This window comes from Gymnodraco acuticeps, unplaced genomic scaffold (assembly GCF_902827175.1).
Source record: "Gymnodraco acuticeps unplaced genomic scaffold, fGymAcu1.1, whole genome shotgun sequence".
Classification (NCBI taxonomy): domain Eukaryota; kingdom Metazoa; phylum Chordata; class Actinopteri; order Perciformes; family Bathydraconidae; genus Gymnodraco; species Gymnodraco acuticeps.
This window is the reverse complement of record NW_022990919.1, coordinates 448916-462016: the sequence shown is the minus strand read 5'-3', so window position 1 is coordinate 462016 and position 13101 is coordinate 448916. Positions and strand designations below refer to the sequence as shown.

Here is a 13101-nt window from a genome sequence, read left to right as displayed (position 1 = left end):
GCCAAGCAACAGCTTCGGTTCATGTTAATTTACAAACTATTCAACTACAACCGTAGTTATATTTAAAAACATGTTAGAAGGCCTCACGAAATACTTTAATGCACATTAAAATGTAAATGTGAAGGAATGTGTGTATAACAAAATACATCGGTCATTAAATGAAACCGGAAACAAAACTCATCTCTTTCGACTCCACTTCGAGCGATAGAACTATTAACAAAGCACTTATATACTAATAAAGGCCTGGCTTATCTAAAGCCAGTTGAGTAGCACTTGAAATGTTTTGGCTCTATGAAACCTGATGTACTTATATGATTCTGTTTTCTTCAAGGTTGTGTCTTCCTGGTCGAATGTATTTATTGTAAGTCGCTTTGGATAAAAGCGTCAGCTAAATGCAATGTAATGTAATGAAACAGACGTAGGCAAGATCCTCAGCTCGATGATTGGATGGTTATCCGCAATGCATGCTGGGATTTGGTGTTTATGTGATGTGAAATCTGAAAACGTTTTTTAAAAATACAATAATACTTTATTCCGAGTGTGCTTGCTTTACTCTTTGAAAGTCATCACATAACGGCATTGTAATACACGGTTCGGCTAAATTAAATATGACATATCTGCCGTAGTTCTCTATTTATAGAGCCCTGCTGAGAAGACTTCTGGACAAACAGGAGAACTGCCGCCAAAACTGAAGATGTGACGTGGATCATAAATATATAAGCAATTATACAACATCTTACATTTCTTTTCACACAATGCGTCTCCTTGCAGTATCAACACTAATTCGGCTGACTTTTATATTTGATCCAATTGGTAGATAGGCTGTATTTAAACCATAACTGTGCAGATGCCGAAACCCGCAAAATAAAGCAAAAATCGAGAAAACTTGAAAGGATATGGCGTTCCACTAAACTTGAAGAATCTCGTTTAATTTGGCATATTACTCTCAATGAATATAAGAAAGCACTGCGTAAAGCGAGAGCAGCCTACTACTCTTCATTAATAGATGAGAATAAGAATAATGCAAGATTTCTTTTCAGCACTGTAGCCAGGCTGACAGAAAGCCACAGCTCGATTGAGCCTTCTATTCCCATAGCACTCAGTAGTAATGATTGTATGTGCTTTTTTAACGATACAATTGTTACTCTTAGAAACAAAATTAATGACCTCTTGCCTTTGACCAGTATAGTGTTATCAACAGCTCCCGGAAACGTAAGTTCTAATATTACACTAGATAGTAAACTAGAATGCTTTTCAGCCATAAACCTTGAATAATTAAATTAAATGATTCTCTCTTCTAAACCATCAACGTGTATGTTAGACCCAATTCCAACTAAGCTGTTGAAGGAAGTTTTTCCATTAATTAGCACTTCTTTATTAAATATTATGAATATGTCTTTATTATCAGGCTATGTTCTACAATCATTCAAAGTAGCAGTGATAAAACCGCTTCTTAAAAAGCACAACCTCGATCCAGAAGTTTTAGCCAATTATAGACCTATTTCCAATCTTCCGTTCCTCTCAAAAATTCTTGAGAAAGCGGTCGCAAAACAGTTGTGTGATTACTTAAAAAACAATGATTTATTTGAAGATTTTCAGTCTGGCTTTAGAACACATCATAGCACAGAGACAGCTCTGGTTAAAGTCACAAATGACATTCTAATAGCCTCTGACAAGGGACGTGTCTCTATTCTTGTTTTGCTCGATCTCAGTGCTGCATTTGATACTATCGACCATGATATCTTATTGCAAAGACTAGAGCACTTAGTTGGCATACAGGGAACTGCTTTAGGCTGGTTTAGGTCCTATCTATCTGAACGCTCTCAGTTTGTACGTGTCAATGATGAATCTTCCACGCAAACCAAAGTTAGCCATGGAGTGCCACAGGGCTCAGTGCTCGGACCTATTTTGTTCACATTATATATGCTTCCGTTAGGCAATATTATAAGGAATCATTCTGTAAATTTTCATTGTTATGCGGATGATACTCAACTATATTTATCAATCAAGCCTGATGAAATTAATCATCTAAATAAAATTCAAGACTGCCTTAAGGACTTAAAAACGTGGATGACCTTAAACTTTTTGATGTTAAACACAACCAAAACTGAAGTTATTGTACTTGGCCCGAAGAATCTACGAAACAAATTATCTAAGGATATACTAACTATGGATGGCATTAATTTGGCCTCCAGTGAGACTGTAAGGAATCTTGGTGTTATATTTGATCAGGATTTATCCTTTAACGCCCACATAAAATCAATTTCAAGGACCGCCTACTTCCATCTACGTAACATTGCAAAAATCAGGCATATCTTGCCTCAAAACGATGCAGAGAAACTAGTCCATGCATTTGTTACTTCAAGGCTGGATTATTGTAACTCTTTATTATCAGGGTGTACCAAGAAGTCAGTCAAGTCGCTTCAGCTGATTCAAAATGCTGCAGCTCGTGTACTAACCAGAGTTAGGAAAAGGGACCACATTACTCCTGTTCTGGCTGCCTTACACTGGCTCCCTATAGAACACAGGATAGAATTTAAAATTCTTCTTCTCGCCTACAAAGCCCTTAATGGGCAGGCACCATCTTACCTTAAAGAACTCATTATACCCTACTGTCCTACTAGGGCATTGCGTTCCAAGAATGCAGGGTTGTTGGTTGTTCCTAGAGTCTCTAAAAGTACAATGGGAGCCAGAGCCTTTTCTTATCAAGCTCCACATTTGTGAAATCAGCTTCCAGTTTGTGTTCGGGCGGCAGACACCCTATCCGTTTTTAAGAGTGCGCTTAAGACCTTCCTTTTTGATAAAGCTTATAGTTAGGGCTGATTAGATTCAGCCCCTAGTTTTGCTGATATAGGCTTAGTTTGTCGGGGGACATCTTACTTCTTCCTTCTCTCTGTCTATACCTGTGTACTCTCATGTTCCGATTAACCCAGCTTCCCCAAATTTCTTTCTTTTTGGTGTCTATATACGCCGGGATCTGGAGTCATGGATGATCCTGCGCTCCTTTGTCCTGGATCGCGAGCCCTGGATCTTGAGTCGTGGCTGTGGTCCTGGATCATAGGTCCTGGATGGATATCCTCGTGGATTCATCTTCCTATTATACACACATGCATTTCCAAACATTTGGACTACCTATGTTGTATATGTATTATCTTTTCAATTTACACACGGCATCTATTGCACGTCTGTCCGTCCTGGGAGAGGGATCCCTCCTCTGTTGCTCTCCCTGAGGTTTCTCCCATTTTTCCCTTTAAACTGTGGGTTTTCTTCGGAAGTTTTTCCTTGTACGATGTGAGGGTCTAAGGACAGAGGGTGTCGTATTGTCATACTGATATTTTGTACAAACTGTAAAGTCCACTGAGACAAATGTAACATTTGTGATATTGGGCTATATAAATAAACATTGATTGATTGATTGAGAGCTGATAGAAAGGGACACCTGGTGGTCAAAGCACGTTATTGCATTTTATTATTTTATTATTAGATATTAATAGGTTCTCTATAAAGTATATTCATTACTCGTTATTCTCTACTAATAGTTCATTAAAGACTGTATATAATGACTAGTTTGAACATCCCTTTCAAGATTTCAAGATTTTATAAGCTAAGGTTTATTGACATGTCATATTATACACAACTACTGTGTAGTTATGCAATGAATGAAAAACTTGGGTCGCAGGTTCCTCAACAGTGCATTACAAGACATCTATCAATATGTGTGTATACTATAGTATACTCCACCAAATTGTCATTCTGCACATTTCTTATACTATCTACATACATCTTATAAGAGTATAATACATATGTATAATATCAGTTTAATAATAAACAAATAATAAACAAATAAGTGCTTAAACATAGTTAACATTGCAGGAAAGCAATATATTAGACGTTAAGTACTTTGTCAGGCTTAATATTTATCTGTAGATACAAATGTCACTGTGTGTGCTGTGTGCTCTGCATGTGTGACCATTAAAGAATCAGAATACCTTTATTAGTTCCACAGAGGGGAAATGTGCAGCGTTACAGCAGGAAAGAGCCACAGACAGCTTAGTGTTGCATATCTTACATGCGTTAAAAAAGTACTAAGTTAGAATAAAATAAACAATATGCTAAAAAAGTACTAAGTTATAATATAATAAACAATATGCTAAAAAAAAAGATAAAAAGTTACATAATTTTCAAAAATACAGATCAAAAACAAAACGGCATATATATTGATTTAGTGGCCAGGTATAAATTACACAGTTATTAATGGCATATATATATTGCACATATTGCACATATTGTACAAAGTTGGTTTGTATTTAGCAGCAAGGGGTGTTATAGTCTGTGTTGTGGTGTGTGTAATAATAATAATAATAATAGCTTCGATTTCTATAGCGCCTTTCAGGGGACCCAAGGTCGCTTCACAAGTAATAGTGCAAAGACAAACATAACAAAACAAAAGACAGACAAACAGAACAACAGATCAATTTAGGGGCCGAAAGCCTTGGCAAACAGATGGGACTTGAGGGCCCTTTTGAAGGCTTCAAGTGTGGGGATGTTGCGTATCTCCGCAGGGAGAGCGTTCCAGAGGGTGGGGGCTGCCACACTGAAGGCTCTGTCCCCGTAGGTTCGCAGTTTGGTGCGGGGGGTGGTAAGCAGGCCAGAGTCTGAGGACCGCAGGTTCCGGGGTGGGGCATGTGGGTGAAGGATGTCCGATAGGTACTGGGGGGCAAGGGCATGGAGGGATTTGTAGGTAAGGAGGAGGATTTTGTAGGATATGCGGGACTTGACCGGCAACCAGTGTAGGTGGATGAGGGTGGGAGTGATGTGCTGCCACGGTTTTGTGTGCGTGAGTACCCTAGCAGCACAGTTTTGGACATACTGGAGCCTGTCCAGGGTTTTGTTGGGAACCCCGAACAGGACACCATTGCAGTAGTCCAAGCGGGTGGTGACAAATGCATGGACTAGGGTTTCGGCAACCGACTCCGAGAGTGACGGTCGGAGTCTGGCAATGTTCCTCAGGTGATAAAAGGCCGATTTGGTCACAGATTTGACGTGGGAATGGAAGGAAAGGGTGGAGTCGAGGATGACACCCAGGTTGCGGGCTTCAGGAGATGGGGAGATGGAGCAGCCGTCAACCTCAAGGACGAAGTCACCAACCTTCTGGAGCAGGAAGGAGGGGCAGTGCTGGTTGTAAAGTCTGACCGCTGCAGGAAGGAAGGACCTGCGGTTTCAAGAGGGTTTCATCCCTCCATATTCTTCTTAAAGCTTTTTTCTTATTCAAAATAAGACCTTAACCTAAAGTACTCTTTAATGTTTAAATTAAGCCTTATTAGTTTGTCTGTTTTGCAGATCCTCCTATTAATATCTAATAATAAAATAATACAATTCAATAACGTGCTTTGACCACCAGGTGTCCCTTTCTATCAGCTCTGCACGGTTATGGTGTAAATACAGCCTATCTACCAATTGGATCAAATATAAAAGTCAGCCGAATTAGTGTTGATACTGCAAGGAGACGTATTGTGTGAAAAGAAATGTAAGATGTTGTTTAATTGCTTATATATTTATGATCCACGTCACATCTTCAGTTTTGGCGGCAGTTCTCCAGTTTGTCTAGAAGTCTTCTCAGCAGGGCTCTATAAATAGAGAATTACGGCAGATATGTAATATTTAATGCAGCCGAACCGTGTATTACAATGCCGTTATGTGATGACTTTCAAAAAGAAAAGCAAGCACACTCGGAATAAAGTATTATTGTATTTTTAAAAAACGTTTTCAGAATTCACATCACATAAACACCAAATCCCAGCATGCATTGCGGATAACCATCCAATCATCGAGCTGAGGAGCTTGCCTAGGTCTGTTTCCGGTTTCGTTTAATGTTGCTCTCAAAGTGCACCAGATAGATGCTTTTAACTTCAATATTTAAAAACAAATCTTCCCGAAATCTTCTATGTGAGGTCCACTCCCCACTTATAAAAATAGCACTTTACCCCTGCCTACACCTATATGCCGTGAGCTGATTATCGAGCCTTCATTGTAACTGTCGCGGGTACACTGTGTATTTGCGTGGGGAGTGTTGCAGGAGAAAATTCAACGGTATAGACCGGTACGTTAATGGGAAACCCTACATTTTTGAGCACCCTCTATGAAATGTCAAGCTACCCCACAGCACCCCCAAAATAAATCTCTGGCGCCGCCACTGAGCCTGCAGCCCCGTTGTGAAGAAATGTGCTGTGCAAAACAGGCTCATTGCAGCCACTAATGCTGTGATAAGACGCACTTTTCTGCCAAATATCAGCATTTTCATTATTTTCCTTTTTTTGCACAGATTGCAAAGTGGCAAAGTATTATAACTTATTGTTATAGCAAAGGGATTGCAAAATTGTATTATGTATTTATTTTTTTGACCACACAGACTTATGGAGCATTGTTTTATTATCACTGTTCTAGCAAAGTGATTTTTTTTAAAGGAATGCTCACGTTCATATTGATGTATTTTATTTTTAATAAATGTTAACTTGGCCCATTACGTGACTTTTTGACAGAAAAGGTTTGAGAACCACTGCTTTAATGTGTCATACCCACTTAACGGGAAGAAACTCAGCTAACTGACGATATGAACCATTTATACTGAAACGAAACACAAGTCTAATGCCGAGCGTCTGAATTAGCACTAAGTGAAAGAGTGCTAACCCATTTAGCACATAACTCACGGTAGCAATATTGTATACTTCATGCAATCTGCACAAAGTAGATATCATAAGAAAGCTGATTTTCCACAAATTCCAATGGCATAAGTATCATCACTGCCATCACAATAATCACGGCAGCGAATGCCAGGAAAGACAACACACAACTTCACTTTACGAAGCCAAAACGGCAAATACGTCTTACCTTTGCTATTTTCTGATCAAAAGTTGTGTTCAATGGCATTAAAACGCATATAAACGCAGCTGAAGGTTAATCCAATGTCTTTGTCAGGATTCTTATGATTTGTCACGTTTGTAGTTTTGTATGTCTGGTTATAGGTATTTTCCTCCTTGTATATTGTCTGGTCCTTCTTCCTGTGTTTTTCCCCTGTCGTTAGTTTCCCTGGTGTGTCTGATTGTGTTCACCTGTCGCCCTTATGTTTCTCCTCCCCTGCCCGGCTGTTTCTCGTCTTGTGATTACCCCTCCCTGTATTTAGTCTTGTCTCCTCCTGTGGTCAGTGTTGGTTCGTCTTTTGTTTGTGAATTAGTTCACCGGAGAGAGTTCTGTTTTGTCCAAGTTATTTTTTATTTATTCTTGAAATAAAGGCATTTTTCAGCGTTATCTGCATTTGGGTCCTGCTTGCTTCACTCACTGTGACAGTACGAACCAACCAAGGATGGGCCCAGCAGATCCATTTGAGCAGAAATTATTGGATTTTTCCTTTTCTCTGGCTTACTGCTCTGATCGATGGAGGGGAGCGTCCGGAGTTCAGCAGCGAGAGGCTGCTCTGGCTGAGGCGCACCAGAGGGCTATGGAGAAACCAGGTTTAGTTAAATTCTTACCTGGCTGGATTTTGGACTTCCTCTCGGTGTGTGATTCCCGGCCTGCTAGCCCCAGGCATGCTAGCTCCCTGCCTCCCAATTCCCAACCTGACACCATACGCCTCGGTGTGTTCCGTCTGGAGTCAACCTCTGCTTCTTCCCCAGTTCCTGCTCCTGTCCAGGAGCCGGTCTCTGGAACTCGTCTGGCTTTTGGAGGTCCATGGAGCCTCCAAAAGGCTCCTAAGAGAAGGAGTCGCAGGTCCAGACTAGCAGCCCTAGCCCCAGAAGCCATGCCTTGGGCCCCAGTACAGGCCGCAGCAGCCATGGTTCCAGCCCCAGTTCTGGCCCCAGCAGCCATGGTTCCGGCCCCAGCAGCCATGGCTCCAGCCCCAGTTCTGGCCCCAGCAGCCATGGTTCCGGCCCCAGTTCTGGCCCCAGCAGCCATGGCTCCAGCCCCAGTTCTGGCCCCAGCAGCCATGGTTCCAGCCCCAGTTCAGGCCCCAGCAGCCATGGCTCCAGCCCCAGTTCAGGCCCCAGCAGCCATGGTTCCGGCCCAAGTTCTGGCCCCAGCAGCCATGGTTCCGGCCTCAGTCCTGGCCCCAGCCGGCATGGTTCCGGCCTCATTCCTGGCCCCAGCAGCCATGGTTTCGACTCCAGCCACTCGTCTCTGGCCGACGCCAGCTCCCCGTGTCCTGTCGGCATTCCGGCCGACTCCAGCCCCCCGTGTTCTGTTGGCGAACCGACCGTCTCAAGTCTCCTCTCAAGTTCCTTCTCAAGTCCCCTCTCAAGCCACATCTCCAGCTCCCTCTCGAGTCCCCTCTCGAGTCACCTCTCGAGTCAACTCTCAAGTCCCCTCTCGAGGCACCTCTCGAGTCCCCTCTCAAGTCACCTCTCGAGTCAACTCTCGAGTTTCCTCTCAAGTCATCTCTCGAGTTCCCTCTCAAGTCTCCTCTCGAGTTCCCTCTCAAGCTTCCTTTCGAGTCACCTCTCGAGTCCACTCTCAAGTCACCTCTCGAGTCCCCTCTCAAGTCACCACTCCAGCTCTCTCTTGAGTCACCTCTCGAGTTCCCACTCAAGTCTCCTTTCGAGTCACCTCTCGAGTTCCCTCTCGAGTCACCTCTTGAGTTCCATCTCTAGTCCCTTCTCAAGTCCCTCCTCTAGTCACTTCCCCAGTCCCTTCTCTAGTCCCTTCTCCAGTCCCACCTCTAGTCCCATCTCAAGTTCCCTCTCGAGTCCCCTCTCCAGTTTCTTCTCAAGTCCCCTCTCGAGCCGCCTCTCAAGTCACCTCTCGATTTCCCTCTCAAGTCACCTCTCGAGTCCCCTTTCTAGTCACCTCTCGAGTTCCCTTCTCAAGTCCCTTGTCTAGTCCCTCCTCTAGTCCCTCCTCTAGTCCCTTCTCCAGTCCCCTCTCGAGTCCCATCTTGGTTCCCCTCTCGAGTCTCCTCTCGAGTCCCCTCTCGAGTCTCCTCTCAAGTCTCCTCTCGAGTCACGTCTCAAGTCCCTACCCAATGTCCTGGTCCGTTGGTGGTTCCGCTGGGGGTCCTACCAACTCCATGTCCTGTCCTGTTGGAGGCCCCGCCGACTACTCCTCTGCCGGGGGTCCTGCCAACCCTATGTCCTGTGCCGTTGGAGGTCCCGCCAACTACTCTTCTGCTGGGGGTCCTGCCAACCCTATGTCCTGTCCCGTTGGGGATCCCGCCGACTACTCTCCTGCCGGGGCTCCTGCCAACCCTGTGTCCTGTGCCGTTGGAGGTCCCGCCGACTGTTCTTCTGCCGGGGGTCCTGCCAACTCCATGTCCTGTCCCATTGGGGGTCCCGCCGACTACTCTCCTGCCGGGGGTCCTGCCAATCCTATGTCCTGTCCCGTCGGGGGTCCCGCCGACTACTCTTCTGCCGGAGCTCCTGCCAACCCTATGTCCTGTGTCGTTGGAGGTCCCGCCGACTACTCTCCTGCCGGGGGTCCTGCCAACCCTATGTCCTGTCCCGTTGGGGGTCCCGCCGACTACTCTTCTGCCGGGGGTCCTGCCAACCCTATGTCCTGTTCCGTTGGAGGTTCCGCTGGGGGTCCTGCCAGCTCCATGTCCTGTCCCGTTGGGGGTCCCGCCAACTACTCTTCTGCCGGGGGTCCTGCCAACCCTATGTCCTGTGCCATTGGAGGTCCCGCCGACTACTCTCCTGCCGGGGGTCCTGCCAACTCCATGTCCTGTCCCATTGGGGGTCTCGCCGACTACTCTTCTGCCGGGGGTCCTGCCAACCCTATGTCCTGTGCCGTTGGAGGTTCCGCTGGGGGTCCTGCCAGCTCCATGTCCTGTCCTGTTGGGGGTCCCGCCGAAAACTCTTCTGCCGGCGGTCCTGGCAACCCTATGTCCTGTGCCGTTGGAGGTTCCGCTGGGGGTCCTGCCAGCTCCATGTCCTGACCCGTTGGGGGTCCCGCCGACTACTCTTCTGCCGGGGGTCCTGCCAACCCTGTGTCCTGTGCCGTTGGAGGTTCCGCTGGGGGTCCTGCTAGCTCCATGTCCTGTCCCGTTGGGGGTCCCGCCGACTACTCTTCTGCCGGGGGTCCTGCCAACCCTGTGTTCTGTGCCGTTGGGGGGCCCGCTGAGAGTCCTGCCAATCCCATGTCTTGTTCCGTTGGAAGTCCCGCCGTCACCTGTCTCGCCGGGGGTCCTGCCAACTCCTGGTCCTCTTCCGTGGGGGATCCTGCCGAAGCCTGTCCCACCGGCTCCGGTTCCTGTCCGGCCGACACCGGGTCCTGCCCGGCCTCCGGAGCTGTCCCGTCAGCGCCTTCCTGCCCGGCCTCCGGAGCTGTCTGGTCTTCGTCCTCGAGCCCGGCCCCCTGAGAGCCGCGGTCTTCGCCCTCGAGCCCGGCCCCCTGAGAGCCACGGTCCTCGCCCTCGGGCCCGGCCCCCTGACTCTTCCTGCCGCTGCCTTCACCCTCATGCTCGGCCCCTGAGTTTGCCCGCTGTGGCCTTCACCCCACCATGGACTCTGCCTTGCCCCCGGGCCGTCCGCCCGAGACCCCCACCTTGGACTCCGCCTTGCCCCCGGGCCGTCTGCCCGAGTTCCCCACCTTGGACTCTGCCTTGCCCCCGGGCCGTCCGCCCGAGTCCCCCTTCTCGGCTTCTGCCTTGCCCCCGGGCCATCCGCCCGAGATCCCTTCCGGGTCCTCCGCTGTGCTCCTGGGCTGTCAGCCCAAGACCCGACCTCCAGACCCCCTCCACCCACCCTGGTGGCCCTAGTTTTGCGGGAAACCTGCAGGTCCGCTGCAACTCTTACTACTTTTAAATCCAGGCTGCTTTTAATTGAAACTGAGCGGTTGTGTTTCGGTTTTGGTTAATGAACATTTGGGGCTAGTAACCCCAGGGAATCAGTGTCTGGGGTCTTTGTCCTGGCTGATTTTCTCTGTGTATGCTGCTCGGGACGTATGTGCCATACAAGCGTACACAGCTCATGTTCGGAGAAACCTTAAAGAAAGGCATCAGTAAAATGGAACTTCTGTGTGAACTATTCATATCTTAAACTGCACTATAACTTTTTATTCATGTTTTCGGACCCCCCCAGACCCCCCCAATAAAGCAAAACTGCACGTTTCAGAGTGGCCTTTTATTGTGGCCAGCCTAAGGCACACCTGTGCAATAATCATGCTGTCTAATCAGCATCTTGATATGCCACACCTGTGAGGTGGGATGGATTATCTCGGCAAAGGAGAAGTGCTCACTATCACAGATTTTTTCAGATTTGTGAACAATATTTGAGAGAAATGGTTATTTTGTGTATATAGAAAATGTTTTAGATCTTTGAGTTCATCTCATGAAAAATGGGAGCAAAAACAAAAGTGTTGCATTTATATTTTTGTTCAGTGTATATATAGAACTATAAATAAATCTGTATATATAAATATGTATATAAATATATATATATATAAACTGTATATATCATGAGTATCATTTACAAATAAAGATGGATGAATGTGTGTATTGTGTTATTGAGGAGAGGGTTCTGGGAAAATATGGCATAGGTTATGGTGTGCTTGTGTAACTTTGGCAGGGGGTGTTCATGTGGGATGGGGAACACACAAATATTTTTATTCAGGAACATTATTTTTTCAACAGTTTTTGGATTGAGCCGATTTATTTTCTTGCTTACAATTTCCCTGCATTTTGAAAACACTCGCTCAGATGGAACCGATGATGCTGGCATGCATAACAATTGTTTCGCCAGTTTGAACAGATTGGGATACACATTTTGATGGTCCACCCAGTATCAGTCATGTACCGCTGCACCTCCACTGTAGCATCTGCTGTGGCATTCCTTGCCGTCCTCGCTTCAGAAGCATCTCTGTCCAGAGTTTCCCAAAGGTTAAGACCTGAAAGACAAACATGACATCAGTACTGAAAGGTTTCAATGTGTATCCTTTTTTTTAATTAACTATTTATAACATTACCTGTGGATGATGGATTGTCAGCATTTGCTGGTGCTGGTTGAGCTGATGTGGAGGGCTGTTCTTCTGTAGGTGTGTCAGGTTGTGCATTTTTCCTCAGTTGTGTGCAAAATGCTGTCAGTCGTTTAACTGATGCCACTGCCTGTACTTGATTGTAGAATCAAATAGTTTTGAATCTAGGATCCAGCAGTGTTGACAGGGTCTATGCAGTTTGGCTGTCCGTGGTGTCAAACTTGTTTTGCATATTTGACACCATGTTCTGTCCCAGTAGTTTTGCTGTGTCGTGGCTTGTTTTTCCAATTGAGTCATACAAGTATAGCATTAACATTTTCGTCATTGGGATGATCTTGGACTCTGAGACTCTCTTCTCCTCGGAGAGTTCCACTGTTGCCTGGAAAAAGGGGGAGAGCAATTGCAGGCATGCATCTGCTGTTTCATAGTCCTCAGAGGACAGAGGTCTCACATCTGTTTTCAGCGTCGCAAGAGCTGCCCCCACTGACTGCCTCTCTTTGAAAAGGCGTTGTACCATTATGTAGGTGCTGTTCCAGCGGGTGTCCACTTCCTGAATAAGCTTCAGCACAGGGCGATTCATCTGCTCCTGCACTTCTCTGAGCTTCTCTTTTGCTGTTGTGCTGGTTTTAAAGAACGTGACTACTTTTCTAGCCCTTGTGCGTAGGTCTTGTAGGCCAGGAGTTGCATCCAGAGATTTCTTCACCACTAAATTTAGTGAATGAGCAAAGCAAAGTGCATGTCTTAGATTTAAACTTCTGACAGAGGCAACCATATTTGCTCCTGCATCCGTCACAATTGAGGTCACTTTGCCTTCAGTGCCCCATTTCTCCATGAGAGACCTCATTGCAGCAGTGATGTTAACCGCTGTATGAGCTTCAGGGAAAGGCAACACTCCCAGAAGCACTGTGGCCAGCTTCGCAGAGTCATCCACATAATGGCAGGTCACTGCTAGATATGCGTCCATCTTAATGGAGGTCCACATATCAGTCAGGCTCACAGCCTGACTGACAGCCTTGGCCTTCGTCTTCTTCTCCTCATAGAGCTTGACCACCATCTCCTTTAGAACCCGTCTGGATGGAAGAGTGTATCTAGGATCAAGCAAGGCCACAAGCTCCTTGAAGCCACAGTCATCCACAATGGAGC

General features: G+C 46.1%; 1 long non-coding RNA gene across 1 annotated transcript; it reads right to left on the bottom strand.

Moving 5' to 3' along the window:
- Positions 1-11605: 11605 nt before the first annotated feature.
- LOC117558041 lies at positions 11606-12300 on the bottom strand. Its single transcript, XR_004570789.1, has 2 exons — positions 11950-12300; positions 11606-11871 (listed from the first exon to the last, which is right to left on the bottom strand). It is a non-coding gene; the product is annotated as an uncharacterized LOC117558041 (long non-coding RNA).
- Between the last annotated feature and the right edge of the window lie 801 nt (positions 12301-13101).